This window comes from Lissotriton vulgaris, chromosome 1_1 (assembly GCF_964263255.1).
Source record: "Lissotriton vulgaris chromosome 1_1, aLisVul1.2, whole genome shotgun sequence".
Classification (NCBI taxonomy): Eukaryota; Metazoa; Chordata; class Amphibia; order Caudata; family Salamandridae; genus Lissotriton; species Lissotriton vulgaris.
In genome coordinates this window covers 35,600,963-35,618,074 of record NC_141685.1, presented here as the reverse complement: position 1 = coordinate 35,618,074, position 17,112 = coordinate 35,600,963, and the positions used below count along the sequence as shown (strand labels likewise).

Below are 17,112 nucleotides of genomic sequence, written 5' to 3'. Positions count from 1 at the left end.
AGGCCACGTTTGCAGAGTGATGAAGAGAGGGGGGCATGGTCTCCTAAGACGTTTTAGCAATCCCACTAGGTGGGGCATACTGGAGGTAATAGATGAAGTAGTTGGCTCCCAAGGATGTCCTGGGGGCCAAACTACCCCTCCTAATACCTCCATTACGTCCCACACAGCAGGATTGCTAAGTTCTCATAGCAGGCCATGCCCCCTTTGCCCACCATTCTGTAAACGCGCTCCCTGGCGTGCTCTTGGATGGGGATTGAAGTCCCCTTCGCTGCTGGGGGCCTTAGGGGCCAACTAGCCTACCTCTTACCTCCAGTAAGCCCCACACAGTGGGATTGCTGAGAGGTAGACACAGGCCATGCCCCCTTTCTATACCACTATGCAAACGCACCTCCTGGAGTGCTCTTGGTTGAGGGATGAAGTCCCCTTGCCTCCTGAGGGTCCCTGGGGCCAACTAGCCCTCCTGCTGTCTCTAGGAAGTCCCAGACAGATGGATTGCTGAGAGTGGTCTGGGGCAACGCCCCCTTTTTACACGTACCTCCTGGCGCACTGCTGCTCTGGGGATGAAGTCCACTTGTGTCCTGAGGTCCTCAGGACACAAAAAAAATGTTGTATGATTTTCTTTACCTTATAACTCCTGGTTGAAAATTTGGACACAAATACTGGTTAGTTGCTGCTTGTTTCCCTTGCTCGAGTTGTTAGTAATTCAGATCTATTGATTGTTCCTGCCCTTTTTTTTGCTCTGGTCGAAACCGTTTCTGGATAATTCCTTTCCTTGAATTTTGCGAGCGTTTTGTTCTGAATATCCACGTATGTACTGGCCTGTGAAGAGATTTTTTTATTCTTAACAATTGAGAATACGGCAGATGTTGTTTTAAGGACATCGGATGACAGCTGTCAAAATGTAAAGAATTGTTCCTGTCTCGACTCTTTGTGTATACATCTGTCTCAATTCTGTTGTTTTTGCATATCACTACTACATCTAGGAATGAAATACTTTCTGTGCTGACCGAATGTGTGAATTGAATGTGGTTGTCTATATTGTTGAAGAATGTAATAAAGTCCTTAATCTCATCTGGAGGCCCTTTCCTTATGAGAAAGATGTCATCAATATAGCGCCAAAATCTCAGAATCTTCTCATTCCATCTCGGGTTGGATAAGATGTTTTTCAGTTCCAGACGATGCATAAACAATTTAGCTTAGCTGGGAGCAGCACAATTGCCCATAGGTGATCCGGCTAATTGTAAGAAAAAGTAATTGTTCCATGTAAAGTAACTATGATTTAAGGTGTATTGAAGTAATTCTAAGAGGAAGATCTTTAATTCTTGTCTGATGTTGTGGTTGATTAGAAACGATTCAATTCCTTCTATGCCTCTGTTGTGCGGAATGGATGTTTAGAGCGCACATACATCGATGGTGCATAAAGTTATTGTCATGGTGGGATCCATGTTGGTGGCGTTTAATCTGGTTAAGAAATCTGTTGTGTCGCGCATGTAAGTAATTATTTGTTTCACTATTGGTTGTAGATGTTTGTCTAAGTACCTTCCAGTTGGTTCATGGATGGATCCCTTCGTAGACACAATTGGACGGCAGAGTGGTTTTTTGGAATCCTTGTGTATTTTGGGAAGAATATGCAAACTGGAGCTCCACGGGTATTCTTGTATCAACTATTTTTTGTCCTTTTCAGTGATCACACCCATTGAGCAGGCATTCTCCACAATCGTTATTAATATTTTAGCAAATTCCCTTGTTGGATCCTGGGGTAGTTTCATGTATAAATCAACATTGTGTACATGTTCACTAACTGTCCTTTGGTAGAAGTCTGAATCCATTATTACGAGTGCACCTCCTTTGTCAGCTTTGCAGCAAACTATATTCTGATTGTTGACAATTTGATTGATCGCTTGCCTTTCTCTGATGGTAAAGTTGGTGTTTTTGTAACAGGTTTCTTAAACAGTTCCTTAATTTCGTTCATGGTGATGGTCTCATAGGAGTCAAATATTTTGTGACTAACTGGTGCCATGAATGAGCTTTTGCTCCATAAGCCCATATGAGTGTCTCCAGTTTCTCCTGTGGACTGAGGGACCACATTGGTAAAAAAATGTTTAAGTCTGATGTTCCTCATGACTTTAAATAAGCTGGCTTCCGTTTCAGGTTCATTTGATTGATACGTTGGTACAAATGACGTGCCACGTTGTAGTGTGGCTATTTGCCAATGGGTCAGTGTTTCCTTGAATATGTTAATGATTAGGTTCTTTTAACAGTGCACTTTCCCTATTATAAACTTTGAGACACCTATTCTAAAATGCAGAGTACTATTTTTGAAACCGTACACACAAGAATGCCATATACTACATACCACTCATTATTTCCTAGGTCCACACAGACATCCAATCACTTACACTTGTAGTTACTCATCAATACAGGACTATAATATGCACTCATACATCTATACATGCAGTCACACTCTGCCACTCATCCATAGAGTTACTCACACACCTAGTTAGTAAAGCAAAGAATCAACTACATACCTATTTGCTCATGTATACAGTTATACACACCAACTTAGTTATTTTTAGACATACTACATCACTTATTTATACAGATACGAACACATATTAACTGTGTTATACAATCACCGATAGAAGCAGACACTTATTTAGCCACACACTCTTCAAATAACTTAGTGTCACTTATACTCATTTATATACTCCAGCACTCACATATAGTGCCTTAACCCCTTCGCTGTTCATGACGAGCTCAGCTCGTCATGCAGTACACTGGTCGTGTGCTCATGACGAGCTGAGCTCGTCATGAACAATGGGATTTGAAAAAGTTCAGCACCAGGGGAGAATTGCCTTAGCATTGATGTGGTTAAAACATATGTAGTTATTCAAAGATATACCACTGAGACATTCATTCACTCACCAACACACCCATACACACACTAACTCACCCATACAGCCCTTCCCAGATGCACTTTATAATCCATACAACCACTGAATCACCCACTTAGACATCTATGCACAGACTCATACACCCCCCCACGCACGCACCCACACAGACACTCAGGGACTCATAGAGATACTCAGACTACAAATCAATAACTTATATAGACACTCATGTAGTTATTCAACAACCCATGCAGTTGCTTACACACCAACGGAGAGACTAACACAGACTTTTACACTGTTTAGTCACTAACCATGCATTCAGTAAGACACGTTCAATTACTCACTTATACAGTCAGTCACGCACCTACTAAATAATCTCTTAAGGTATTTGTAAATGCATTCATTCTTCAATACACCTTGGTATATATATATATATATATATATATATATATATATATATATATATATATATATATATATATATATATATATATATTACCTACTGGCGGTCGCCAGTAGGTATATATAGTTAGGATTTTTTCTCTATGGGATTTTTGAAAATTCTATGTCTAATAACTTTGGCGTTTGTGGACGGAATTGGCTGAAATTTTCTGGAAAATGGAACATTTTGTTTCTGAGCAGCCCTGACAATTTGGGGGGGTTTCATCAAGGGGGGGCCGAGAAAAAAGGGGGGTCCCAAAACGCGTTTTTCACATGTTAATTTCCATAGGGCGGTTGGCCTCACTTTTCGCTCGAACGGCTGAATGGATTTGCACGAAACTTGGCAAAATTGTAGGGACTGTTAGCCCGATGTGCCTTTGCTAGGTCTCAATATATGTGCTCCAGTGGATTTTGAGTAATTTAGGTTCAAAAAAAGATATATATCTGGGCGGAGCCTAACCACACATCTGATCTGATTGGCTGTCAGCACTTCATCCAAGAAGTGTTGGCAGCCATCTTGGGACCAATATACATGATAGCACCTCATTAAAAAGCATTGTAGTTAATAGAGGGTTTTAGGACTTTAGTTACATTATAAATCATTTGTTGATGGTACCATTCTCGTTTTAGGAATTGTGGTGGGTTCTAAGGTGATTTTACCATGTGAAAAAACCTTCTGCTGTGATATCATGAATATTGTTTGAAAGAAAACTAATATCTCATGATTTTCCCACAGTGGTTTGGAAGGGGATCTATAAGCTAAACTGAAAGCATATTTTCTGTAAATTCACATTATCTTTCTCAGTCATGTGAAAATGAAGTCTGACATTCTCAGTAAAACATGTACATCCAACAAGGACAGAGACTGTCAGTTGATTCCTTTGTGTTCTACTGCAGCCTCCTAGAGTGTTCTAAAGAACAACTAGAGCGCTAACAGTCCTACTTATTACAAAGGTATGGCACACCTGAAGCCATCTTGATTGGAATAAAGTGGTAACTCTTAAAACATTTAATTTAAAAAGAAACAACATGAGGGGGTATATTTTGCCATAGAAAGTATGATTAGTGCTGCAGAATGAAAAATTAGGGCACATTTTGAATGACTTCTCAAATCCTTTTCTATTTCATTAAAACATTCTGACATGCAGTCTCCCAAAATGGCCACCAGAGACAAAAGAGCCCAAATGTAGCCCAAATATCACCCAGATGTAGCCCAAGTATAGCCCAATGACAGAATGTCCCAGAGTGTTCTAAAGAACAACTAGAGCGCTAACAGTCCTACTTATTACAAAGGTATAGCACACCTGGAGCCATCGTGATGGGAATAAAGTGGTAACTCTTAAAACATTTAATTTAAAAAGGAACAAAATGAGGGGGTATATTATGCAATAGAAGGTATTATTAGTGCTGCAGAAAGAAAAATTAGGGCACATTTTGAGTGACTTTTCAAATCCTCTTCTATTTCATTAAAAAATTCTGACATGCAGTCTCCCAAAATGGCCACCAGAGACAAAAGAGCCCAAATGTAGCCCAAATATCACCCAGATGTAGCCCAAGTATAGCCCAATGACAGAATGTCCCAGAGTGTTCTAAAGAACAACTAGAGCGCTAACAGTCCTACTTATTACAAAGGTATGGCACACCTGAAGCCATCTTGATTGGAATAAAGTGGTAACTCTTAAAACATTTAATTTAAAAAGGAACAAAATGAGGGGGTATATTTTGCCATATGAATTATGATTAGTGCTGCAGAAAGAAAAATTAGGGCACATTTTGAGTGACTTCTCAAACCCTCTTCAATTTCATTAAAAAATTCTTACATACAGTCTCCCAAGATGGCCACCAGAGACAAAAGAGCCTAAATGTAGCCCAAATATCACCCAGATGTACCCCAAGTATAGCCCAATGACAGAATGTCCCAGAGTGTTCTAAAGAACAACTAGAGCACTAACAGTCTTACTTATGACAAAAGTATGGCACACCAGAAGCCATCTTGATTGGAATGAAGTGGTAAGTCTGAAAACACTCAATTTAAAAAGGAACAACATGAGGGGGTTAATTTTGCCATAGAAAGTATGATTAGTGCTTCAGAAAGAAAAATTAGGGATCATTTTGAGTGACTTCTCAAATCCTCTTCTATTTCATTAAAAAAATTCTGACATGCAGACTGAAACATGCACTTTGAATACCAGCAGCAGACGTCCCTGGTGAGCAGTAGCTTTACTACAGTGATCTAATGTGCAACTAGAGTGCTAACATTCAGAATTTATGGCAAATGTGTGACACATCTGAATGCCTTCTTGATGGAACCAAAGTAAACAAGCATTGAAAATGCAATAGATCTCGCCCTCGTTTAAGTTAAAGCCATTCTGTTTGTAATGAGGTGGCTTTTTAGCTTTGCTTTTATTAGTGTTTTTTCAACTTTCATGTAAATAACATGCATCTGTATGCATATAAGTATATGTATGCATGCATTTATGTTTGTATTTATATAGATATACAGATGATATATGTTTATATATGTATGTATATATATATATATTCACTGAAAAAAACATAGGTTATAGACCATATATAGTTAGGAATTAGCATTTACAAAACCTTGAAAATTCACTGAAAAAACCATAGGTTATAGACCATATATAGTTAGGAATTAGCATTTACAAAACCTTGAAAATTCACTGAAAAAACCATAGGTTATAGACCATATATAGTTAGGAATTCGCATTTACAAAACCTTATTTTACTCACACAAAACCATTGAAATTCCATATACAGTTAGTTGCACTAACTATATATCGCGCACCCGCAATCCATTGCTGATGATGTCACATATTACATCATTCATGACATGGTCAGTGATATCACTGATGACATCACTGATGACATCTCAAATGACATCACTGATGACATCACTGATGACAACATCCAGTGACTGTATGTTTCTGTAAAGTTAAAATATGTCTTACATATTGAAGAATGAGTGGATGTATAAGTGTCTGGATGAAGGATTTAGTAGGTGCATGACTGACTGTATGAGTGAGTGATTAAATGTGTCTCACTGAGTGCATGGGTAAGTGACTAAACTGTCTTAATTTGTGCATCATTATGTCTGTTGTTCTGTAAACTGTTGCATGTGTTGCTAAGTAGCTATATGAGTAACTATATGGGTTATTGATTGGTTGCCCAAGTATTTGTATGGGAGACTGAGTGTGTGTGTGGGTGGCTGGGAGGTGTATGACTCTGTGCATAGATGTGTGAGCAGTTGATTCACTAGATGTATGGTTTCAAAAGTGCATGTGGAAACAGCTGTATGGGCGGTTGACTGTGTGCATGAGTGTATTGGTGAGTGAATGGATATCTCAGTGCTACATGTCAAAGTAAGTACATATGTAAAACACAGTACATGTGAGAGTTGACATATATAAATAACTGTGCATAAGAGCCAGTGAATGTGTGAGTGGCTGTATGGATCATTGTGAACTTGTATTAGGGATTGTATAAGAGAGTAAATATGTGTTAGTATATGTTTGAATAAGTAAAGTTTGTATAACTGTATAGTTGAGGAAATGGAGGTGTGATTGATTCTTTGCATGACTGACTAGGTGTGTGAGTAACTCCATGGATGAGTGACAGTCTGTGAGTGTCTGTTTACACTGATTGTATCTAAGGTTATATTAGAGTCTGAAGAGGTTCATCATATTATCACATGAATGATATCATCAGTGATGTGATCAGTAATGTCAAATGAGATGTCATCAGTGATGTCATCAGTGATGTCATTTGAGATGTCATCAGTGATGTCATTTGAGATGTCATCAGTGATGTCATCAGTGATGTCACTGACCATGTCATGAATGATGTAATATGTGACATCATCAGCAGTGGATTGCGGGTGCGCGATATATAGTTAGTGCAACTAACTATATATGGAATTTCAATGGTTTTGTGTGAGTAAAATAAGGTTTTGTAAATGCGAATTCCTAACTATATATGGTCTGTAACCTATGTTTTTTTCAGTGAATATATATATATATATATATATATATATATATATATATATATATATATATATATATATATTCGCTTCACAAAACACCAAAGTTATTGATGAAAAACGGGACACCCAGAGCTGCAGTGTTCAGAAAGATTTATTCGGCAGATGAAAAAAATTCCACAACGCGTTTCGCCATTACGGCTTGGTCACGCTCGTCTCGTGGCTCGCATTGCCGTCATTTAAGCAACACCCACTCGTGCACATGTTTACATCACATGGAATAGCATGAAAAAATGGCGGCCATCTTGTAGTGTGAAATTGTCCATAATAACACAATACTGACAACTCTGTTTGCCCTTACTTGGACCAAATTAATATCATTCTGATCCCTAAAACAAATATACAATTGCAAGCCTTATTTTTGGTTTATAAATTGAAGCCACGTAAGTGTAATTTTGACATTTTGCATTTGTCCAAATATCGGCAGCCTATTATAGCAAAATTGTTAGACAATTGAATGTTAAGGCAAACACGAGATTACTCATACTGTAAGGCAAAGTGCCGTCTCGTGTTATGGCAACATCCTTCAACGTCACTGATTGTCTGCTGCCAATCCGAACAACAGCGGCTGTTACGCTGTCATGGCAACCTTGTGTTTATATCGATGCTCTTATGTTTCCACATAAGTAACGCCCCAGTGGGCATTAATATTCCTTAGATGTTGTAGTTAAATCGCCCCAGTGGGCAAAAAAGAGTATATTAAGATAAGAATCAATTTATCATTTATCGTTCATGCTGAGATTGTGTCCATCATAGTCAACAAAATTAATCATAATAGTGCAATGTCTCTTTGGTAGACCGTCAGTGCCCATCATTAACATCAGTTCCATGTTGTGCCGCCACCATGTGATGCCTCCAAACCTGTGAATAAAATGAATTATAATAAAAATTTTAAAATCCAGAAAACCGCGGATAACAATTCATAACAGTATCTCATTCATATAAGTGGATTGCCAGTTCTTCCGTCACATTTAGACCTTTTGGGGTTGAACATTCAAAATCCACAATGTACTTGGACTCAAGTTTCCTAAGGGATAGTTCTTGGTTGCCTCCTCTTATTCCCAAGTCCACACTGTCAATGACAACCAATTGCACCAATTGTTCATTTTGCATGTGCATCTCTGAAAAATGTCTAGCAACAGGGTAGAGTTTATTGTTGTTATGTATCGCTCTCAGGTGTTCTAATACCCTCTTTTTGGCAGTATGTTTCGTGCTGCCAACATACCATTTGTTGCACGGACAGATCAGAATGTATATGCTGTATGGTGTATTACATGATAGTCGTTTCCGAATTGTAAACACTCTTTTGCTGTTAGGGACATTTAGTGTTCTGCAATCTTTGCTAAATTTGCATGCCTTGCATTTGCGGCAGCACCTGAAGCCCCCTTCATTTCTGTTAGAATCCATTTTAGATGTTACATAATTCGGGCTGAGTTCATCTCTCAATGATTTTCCCTTTCTAAATGTCCCTAACAGCAAAAGAGTGTTTACAATTCGGAAACGACTATCATGTAATACACCATACAGCATATACATTCTGATCTGTCCGTGCAACAAATGGTATGTTGGCAGTACCAAACATACTGCCAAAAAGAGGGTATTAGAACACCTGAGAGCGATACATAACAACAATAAACTCTACCCTGTTGCTAGACATTTTTCAGAGATGCACATGCAAAATGAACAATTGGTGCAATTGGTTGTCATTGACAGTGTGGACTTGGGAATAAGAGGAGGCAACCAAGAACTATCCCTTAGGAAACTTGAGTCCAAGTACATTGTGGATTTTGAATGTTTAACCCCAAAAGGTCTAAATGTGACGGAAGAACTGGCAATCCACTTATATGAATGAGATACTGTTATGAATTGTTATCCGCGGTTTTCTGGATTTTAAATTTTTTATTATAATTCATTTTATTCACAGGTTTGGAGGCATCACATGGTGGCGGCACAACATGGAACTGATGTTAATGATGGGCACTGACGGTCTACCAAAGAGACATTGCACTATTATGATTAATTTTGTTGACTATGATGGACACAATCTCAGCATGAACGATAAATGATAAATTGATTCTTATCTTAATATACTCTTTTTTGCCCACTGGGGCGATTTAACTACAACATCTAAGGAATATTAATGCCCACTGGGGCGTTACTTATGTGGAAACATAAGAGCATCAATATAAACACAAGGTTGCCATGACAGCATAACAGCCGCTGTTGTTCTGATTGGCAGCAGACAATCAGTGACGTTGAAGGATGTTGCCATAACACGAGACGGCACTTTGCCTTACAGTATGAGTAATCTCGTGTTTGCCTTAACATTCAATTATCTAACAATTTTGCTATAATAGGCTGCCGATATTTGGACAAATGCAAAATATCAAAATTACACTTACGTGGCTTCAATTTATAAACCAAAAATAAGGCTTGCAATTGTATATTTGTTTTAGGGATCAGAATGATATTTATTTGGTCCAAGTAAGGGCAAACAGAGTTGTCAGTATTGTGTTATTATGGACAATTTCACACTACAAGATGGCCGCCATTTTTTCATGCTATTCCATGTGATGTAAACATGTGCACGAGTGGGTGTTGCTTAAATGACGGCAATGCGAGCCACGAGACGAGCGTGACCAAGCCGTAATGGCGAAACGCGTCGTGGAATTTTTTTCATCTGCCGAATAAATCTTTCTGAACACTGCAGCTCTGGGTGTCCCGTTTTTCATCAATAACTTTGGTGTTTTGTGAAGCGAATTGACTCAGCCAGCTGGTGGCTGCAACGGGACCGCCCGCGCCAGCTCCTCCTTTGACCAGCGGTGGTGGGGAGAATATATATATATATATATATATATATATATATATATATATATATATATATTCACTGAAAAAAACATAGGTAGTGGCTGTATGGATCATTGTGAACTTGTATCAGGGATTGTATAAGAGAGTAAATATGTGTTAGTATATGTTTGAATAAGTAAAGTTTGTATAACTGTATAGTTGAGGAAATGGAGGTGTGATTGATTCTTTGCATGACTGACTAGGTGTGTGAGTAACTCCATGGATGAGTGACAGTCTGTGAGTGTCTGTTTACACTGATTGTATCTAAGGTTATATTAGAGTCTGAAGAGGTTCATCGTATTATCACATGAATGATATCATCAGTGATGTGATCAGTAATGTCAAATGAGATGTCATCAGTGATGTCATCAGTGATGTCATTTGAGATGTCATCAGTGATGTCATTTGAGATGTCATCAGTGATGTCATCAGTGATGTCACTGACCATGTCATGAATGATGTAATATGTGACATCATCAGCAGTGGATTGCGGGTGCGCGATATATAGTTAGTGCAACTAACTATATATGGAATTTCAATGGTTTTGTGTGAGTAAAATAAGGTTTTGTAAATGCAAATTCCTAACTATATATGGTCTATAACCTATGGTTTTTTCAGTGAATTTTCAAGGTTTTGTAAATGCTAATTCCTAACTATATATGGTCTATAACCTATGGTTTTTTCAGTGAATTTTCAAGGTTTTGTAAATGCTAATTCCTAACTATATATGGTCTATAACCTATGTTTTTTTCAGTGAATATATATATATACATACATATATAAACATATATCATCTGTATATCTATATAAATACAAACATAAATGCATGCATACATATACTTATATGCATACAGATGCATGTTATTTACATGAAAGTTGAAAAAACACTAATAAAAGCAAAGCTAAAAAGCCACCTCATTACAAACAGAATGGCTTTAACTTAAACGAGGGCGAGATCTATTGCATTTTCAATGCTTGTTTACTTTGGTTCCATCAAGAAGGCATTCAGATGTGTCACACATTTGCCATAAATTCTGAATGTTAGCACTCTAGTTGCACATTAGATCACTGTAGAAAAGCTACTGCTCACCAGGGACGTCTGCTGCTGGTATTCAAAGTGCATGTTTCAGTCTGCATGTCAGAATTTTTTTAATGAAATAGAAGAGGATTTGAGAAGTCACTCAAAATGATCCCTAATTTTTCTTTCTGAAGCACTAATCATACTTTCTATGGCAAAATTAACCCCCTCATGTTGTTCCTTTTTAAATTGAGTGTTTTCAGACTTACCACTTCATTCCAATCAAGATGGCTTCTGGTGTGCCATACTTTTGTCATAAGTAAGACTGTTAGCGCTCTAGTTGTTCTTTAGAACACTCTGGGACATTCTGTCATTGGGCTATACTTGGGGTACATCTGGGTGATATTTGGGCTACATTTAGGCTCTTTTGTCTCTGGTGGCCATCTTGGGAGACTGTATGTAAGAATTTTTTAATGAAATTGAAGAGGGTTTGAGAAGTCACTCAAAATGTGCCCTAATTTTTCTTTCTGCAGCACTAATCATAATTCATATGGCAAAATATACCCCCTCATGTTGTTTCTTTTTAAATTAAATGTTTTAAGAGTTACCACTTTATTCCAATCAAGATGGCTTCAGGTGTGCCATACCTTTGTAATAAGTAGGACTGTTAGCGCTCTAGTTGTTCTTTAGAACACTCTAGGAGGCTGCAGTAGAACACAAAGGAATCAACTGACAGTCTCTGTCCTTGTTGGATGTACATGTTTTACTGAGAATGTCAGACTTCATTTTCACATGACTGAGAAAGATAATGTGAATTTACAGAAAATATGCTTTCATTTTAGCTTATAGATCCCCTTCCAAACCACTGTGGGAAAATCATGAGATATTAGTTTTCTTTCAAACAATATTCATGATATCACAGCAGAAGGTTTTTTCACATGGTAAAATCACCTTAGAACCCACCACAATTCCTAAAACGAGAATGGTACCATCAACAAATGATTTATAATGTAACTAAAGTCCTAAAACCCTCTATTAACTACAATGCTTTTTAATGAGGTGCTATCATGTATATTGGTCCCAAGATGGCTGCCAACACTTCTTGGATGAAGTGCTGACAGCCAATCAGATCAGATGTGTGGTTAGGCTCCGCCCAGATATATATCTTTTTTTGAACCTAAATTACTAAAAATCCACTGGAGCACATATATTGAGACCTAGCAAAGGCACATCGGGCTAACAGTCCCTACAATTTTGCCAAGTTTCGTGCAAATCCATTCAGCCGTTCGAGCTAAAAGTGAGGCCAACCGCCCTATGGAAATTAACATGGGAAAAACGCGTTTTGGGACCCCCCTTTTTTCTCGGCCCCCCCTTGATGAAACCCCCCCAAATTGTCAGGGGCTGCTCAGAAACAAAATGTTCCATTTTCCAGAAAATTTCAGCCAATTCCGTCCACAAACGCCAAAGTTATTAGACATAGAATTTTCAAAAATCCCATAGAGAAAAAATCCTAACTATATATACCTACTGGCGACCGCCAGTAGGTAATATATATATATTTGCATTTGCAGACATTGTAATAACAATGTGAGTAGTCCCTAGAGATTCAACTCTTCCATTTCTATTGCACTTGTAGTTTGACTTACATTGGTAGACTGTATTTAAGCATGTGTCAGGTGATCACCTGTGTCATGTGATCAAGCGCTCTGTGAAGCGCGAAACGCGTCGTGATGACTATGGGAAAACCACTTGCTGAATAAATCACCAACTTGCACAAAATTTTGGGTTCGAGTCCGTTTTTGCAGCTGTTTGAAAAGCTATGCGCTCCATCGGATTACTCCTGGAATATATATATATATATATATATATATATACACAGTGGCGGCTGGTGACATTTAAAAGTGGCAGGGCGTAAAAGTTGCGTATGAGTCTTAACACTGAATCTTACTGCACAGCACACATACAGAACAATGCTTATTTTATTATGTATAATGCTGCACATGCACATACATACTAGCTCACCTACCCTCCATTACCCTGTCTTTTAACAAGGCGCTGCCACTTAAATATCAAACCAGACATTGACACTGAGAAAGGAGAAAGTGTTTTGTTTTGCAGCTAAAAAAGGGGAACGCTGCAGGAAGCACACAACTGAACACAGCTACAAAGTCCTAGTGCAGCAAACAGCCCTAACCTATTACTAACCTCCGTACTTTTACAACGCAAGGCACAGCCACGCCGCGCAAGTAGGCCGGCCGCACTGGGTAGAAATAGGCTGACAGACACTCATAAAGGCTGCTGAGAACCCCTTACCTTTAACCCGCCCATTTATATATTGCCATATAACAGTGTTGGTGGAGATTCTGCCACAGAGCACAGGGTGCCAGCTACCCAGAAAGGGGTGTTGAGGGGTAAGGAAACTCTCCTCATCTGGTCCCTGGTCACCTCTGCCCGCTGTTTAATCCTCTTGCACTGATTGGTGCCGGATGCTGCAAGAGAGGTGCAGCTCTCAGACACCCTCGTTCTTCCCTCTCTGGCCCGTCTTCGCCTCTGCCCTCCTCGTGGTTGTAGCAGAGCACTCACTCTCCTGGGCGCACCTCCCCGCCGGCCCCACACTCCCTGTTCGCCTGTTACCTGACTCTGAGGGCCTTATTACAAACAATTATACATTTCAAAACGGGTTCTGCGCCTCCTGCAGACTTCACAGACCGAGCGCTCAAAGTTAAGAAAACATCCATATATCTGTTTTAAGTGAGAGCGGAACGGTGCAAAGCTGATGAATATTAAGAGAACGGGACATGTAGCAGCTGTGTTTCGTACTAATCCTGTAGATGGCACCGATTTATTCACCGCTCAAGTTGCACAGCGCGAGGGGCCATTGGTTTCACAAGATGAAGTACCCTACCCTGAAAGATCCTGCCCCATCCTAAACACACAGCATTTCTTAGGCTTAGCCCTCACCGCACGAGCTAAGCAAAACAAACACATGTTTGGCAAATGGCAAATAAACATAAAAAACTTACCTTGCCTTCCGGCGCTTCTACTCGTGTGGGCTCTCGTCGTCACTGAAGGCTGCAGGCAGCCCCTCCCCTCCATGGCAGCCGGCACTGATTGGTTCGGCCGGCTGCCCTAAACACGTCATTCCTCTTAGTCTGCATGCTGCAGAACGGAGAGTGGGAGGAGGCTTGGGGGAGCGGCTTGCCCACTGTTGCTAATACTGTCTGTTTGGACAGCCTCTCAGGCTGTCCAAACAGTCAGTATTAACAACATTGGTCAAGCCACTCCCCCAAGCCACTCCCCCCTGCCCTGAGGCTCGAGTAACAACAGGAAGTTCTGTTCTGCTGACTGCTTTCTCGCCGTGCGAGAAGGGCAGGCAGAAACAAATGGTAGTTATAAATAAATAACTACCATTTGTTTCTGCCTTCTTCTCGCACGGCGAGAAAGCAGGGGGGGCGGCGCCCAAACGCCCCCATGGTAGAACCGCCACTGTATATATATATATATATAACATATTTAACCTTTACAGAAACACAAAGTCACTGGATGATGTCATCAGTGATGTCATTTGAGATGTCTTCAGTGATGTCATCATTGATGTCCCTGACCATGTCATGAGTGATGTTATATGTGACATCATCAGCAGTGCATTGTGGGCATGTGAGTTATAGTTAGCTCGACTAACCAGAACAGGCGAATTTCTTTGGTTTTATATGAGTGAAATGTCCAACTAACTATAACGTCCATGAAACCTATGTTTTTTTTCAGTAAATTTCTAAAGTTTTTTAAATGCTAATTCCTAACTATAAATTCTGTAAAACCTATGGTTTATATATATATATATATATATATAGATTTATAATATATTTAAGGTAAAGAATAAATATACATATATATATATATATATATATATATATATATATATATATTTATATATATATATATATATATGCAGAACACTCCTTTAAAAAAAGAAGAAGCAGAGGCCAAGTAGGGGAGAGACAGGAAACACCTTTAATGAAGCTTTGTGACTCTCAATGGCGTATGCATTTCGGCATTATCCAGCCTTCCTCAGCGCCCAGAGTCTATGAACAGGGTGTGGGCCAAAATGAAAGTTTTTAAACACAGTCCTGCCGCACACGGATAGGTTAGTCACTAGTCCCTCCTCCCGAATGTTCAAACTACTGCACCTGAAGCAGGGTGACTGCAGCGAAACTACAGATCCCAGGATGCAGCGCTTCATGAAGGTGAGTGATGCGGGGAGGGGTAAGGGTGCTAGTTGCGGCGGAGGCTCATCATCTTGGCATCCACTGGTGTCCTGATAAGTTGCTCCTTACAAAGAGTCCCCTCCGGTCCCCTGACCCGCACAAACCTCTGAAGAAATGACAGGAACATGTGGTGGATTCGTCTGGAAAACCAGCTCGTCCGTCGTGGTGCACAGGTGCCTCCAACTCCGCCAGAATCCAAGTGTCAAACTTCGGTGGTGAGCCTGGTAAAGTTTCAGTAACCTGAAGGGATGCAGCGCCGAAGCGGTTACCAGTAAAGTCCAGGCCTGCTTTAAGTGCGGTGACCCCTGTAACGCGATACTGGCAATCGCGTGGAACATGCAGAACACTCCTTTAAAAAAAGAAGCAGAGGCCAAGTAGGGGGGAGACAGGAAACACCTTTAATGAAGCTTTGTGACTCTCAATGGCGTATGCATTTCGGCATTATCCAGCCTTCCTCAGCGCCCAGAGTCTATGAACAGGGTGTGGGCCAAAATTAAAGTTTTTAAACACAGTTCTGCCGCACACGGATAGGTTAGTCACTAGTCCCTCCTCCCGAATGTTCAAACTACTGCACCTGAAGCAGGGTGACTGCAGCGAACCTACAGATCCCAGGATGCAGCGCTTCATGAAGGTGAGTGATGCGGGGAGGGGTAAGGGTGCTAGTTGCGGCGGAGGCTCATCATCTTGGCATCCACTGGTGTCCTGATAAGTTGCTCCTTACAAAGTGTCCCCTCCGGTCCCCTGACCCGCACAAACCTCCGAAGAAATGACAGGAACATGGCGTGGATTCGTCTGGAAAACCAGCTCGTCCGTCGTGGTGCACAGGTGCCTCCAACTCCGCCAGAATCCAAGTGTCAAACTTCGGTGGGGAGCCTGGTAAAGTTTCAGTAACCTGAAATTCACACACACACACACACACATATATATATATATTTTGAGCAAGCAGTACGGGCTGCCATTGAATCCATTAGGATGTGATTAACATGGGAATCAGCTTTTTAACCGATTGAGATAAGTTTGGCCTATAAGAGTGGCAGTAGACTTGGCCCACTAGGGCACGATAGGAGTCACCCCTGTACTCAACAAGGCAGATCTATTAATGCATATATATATATATATATGTGTGTGCGTATGTATACATACACACACACATATTTATTGAGCCAGCAGTATGGACTGGCATTGAATCCATTAGGATGTAATTAACTTAAGTTTCACCTACAAGAGAGGCAGTAGACGTGGCCCACGGGGGCATGATAAGAGTCATCACTGTACTCAACAAGGCAGATCTATTAATGAATTGACTGATTTGGTAGCAGTCCTCATTTTAACCAAAATTAGTATGCAGTGGAAAATGTATGGGACATGAACGCTGATCACCCCCAGATGGAGAGAAGCAATCTGGCGCTGTGAATCAGGGACACTCCAAGATGGTGCCCTGGTTGCTCGTGTGATGGACACATAGTATGTTTCAAATGTTTTACATTGGTGAAAATACATAGTGACGTATTGTTTTCCAATGTCATCCATGACCAAGGCCATAGTGCCAACCGCATCACCAAATTGGATAGTGAATGGGCACTAATAAATTAA

At 40.1% G+C, this 17,112-nt stretch overlaps 1 protein-coding gene across 1 annotated transcript in view; it reads right to left on the bottom strand.

Annotated features, from left to right (window-relative positions):
- Positions 1 to 17,112, bottom strand: part of LOC147737084 (uncharacterized) — a 466,498-nt gene that overhangs the window by 304,339 nt on the left and 145,047 nt on the right.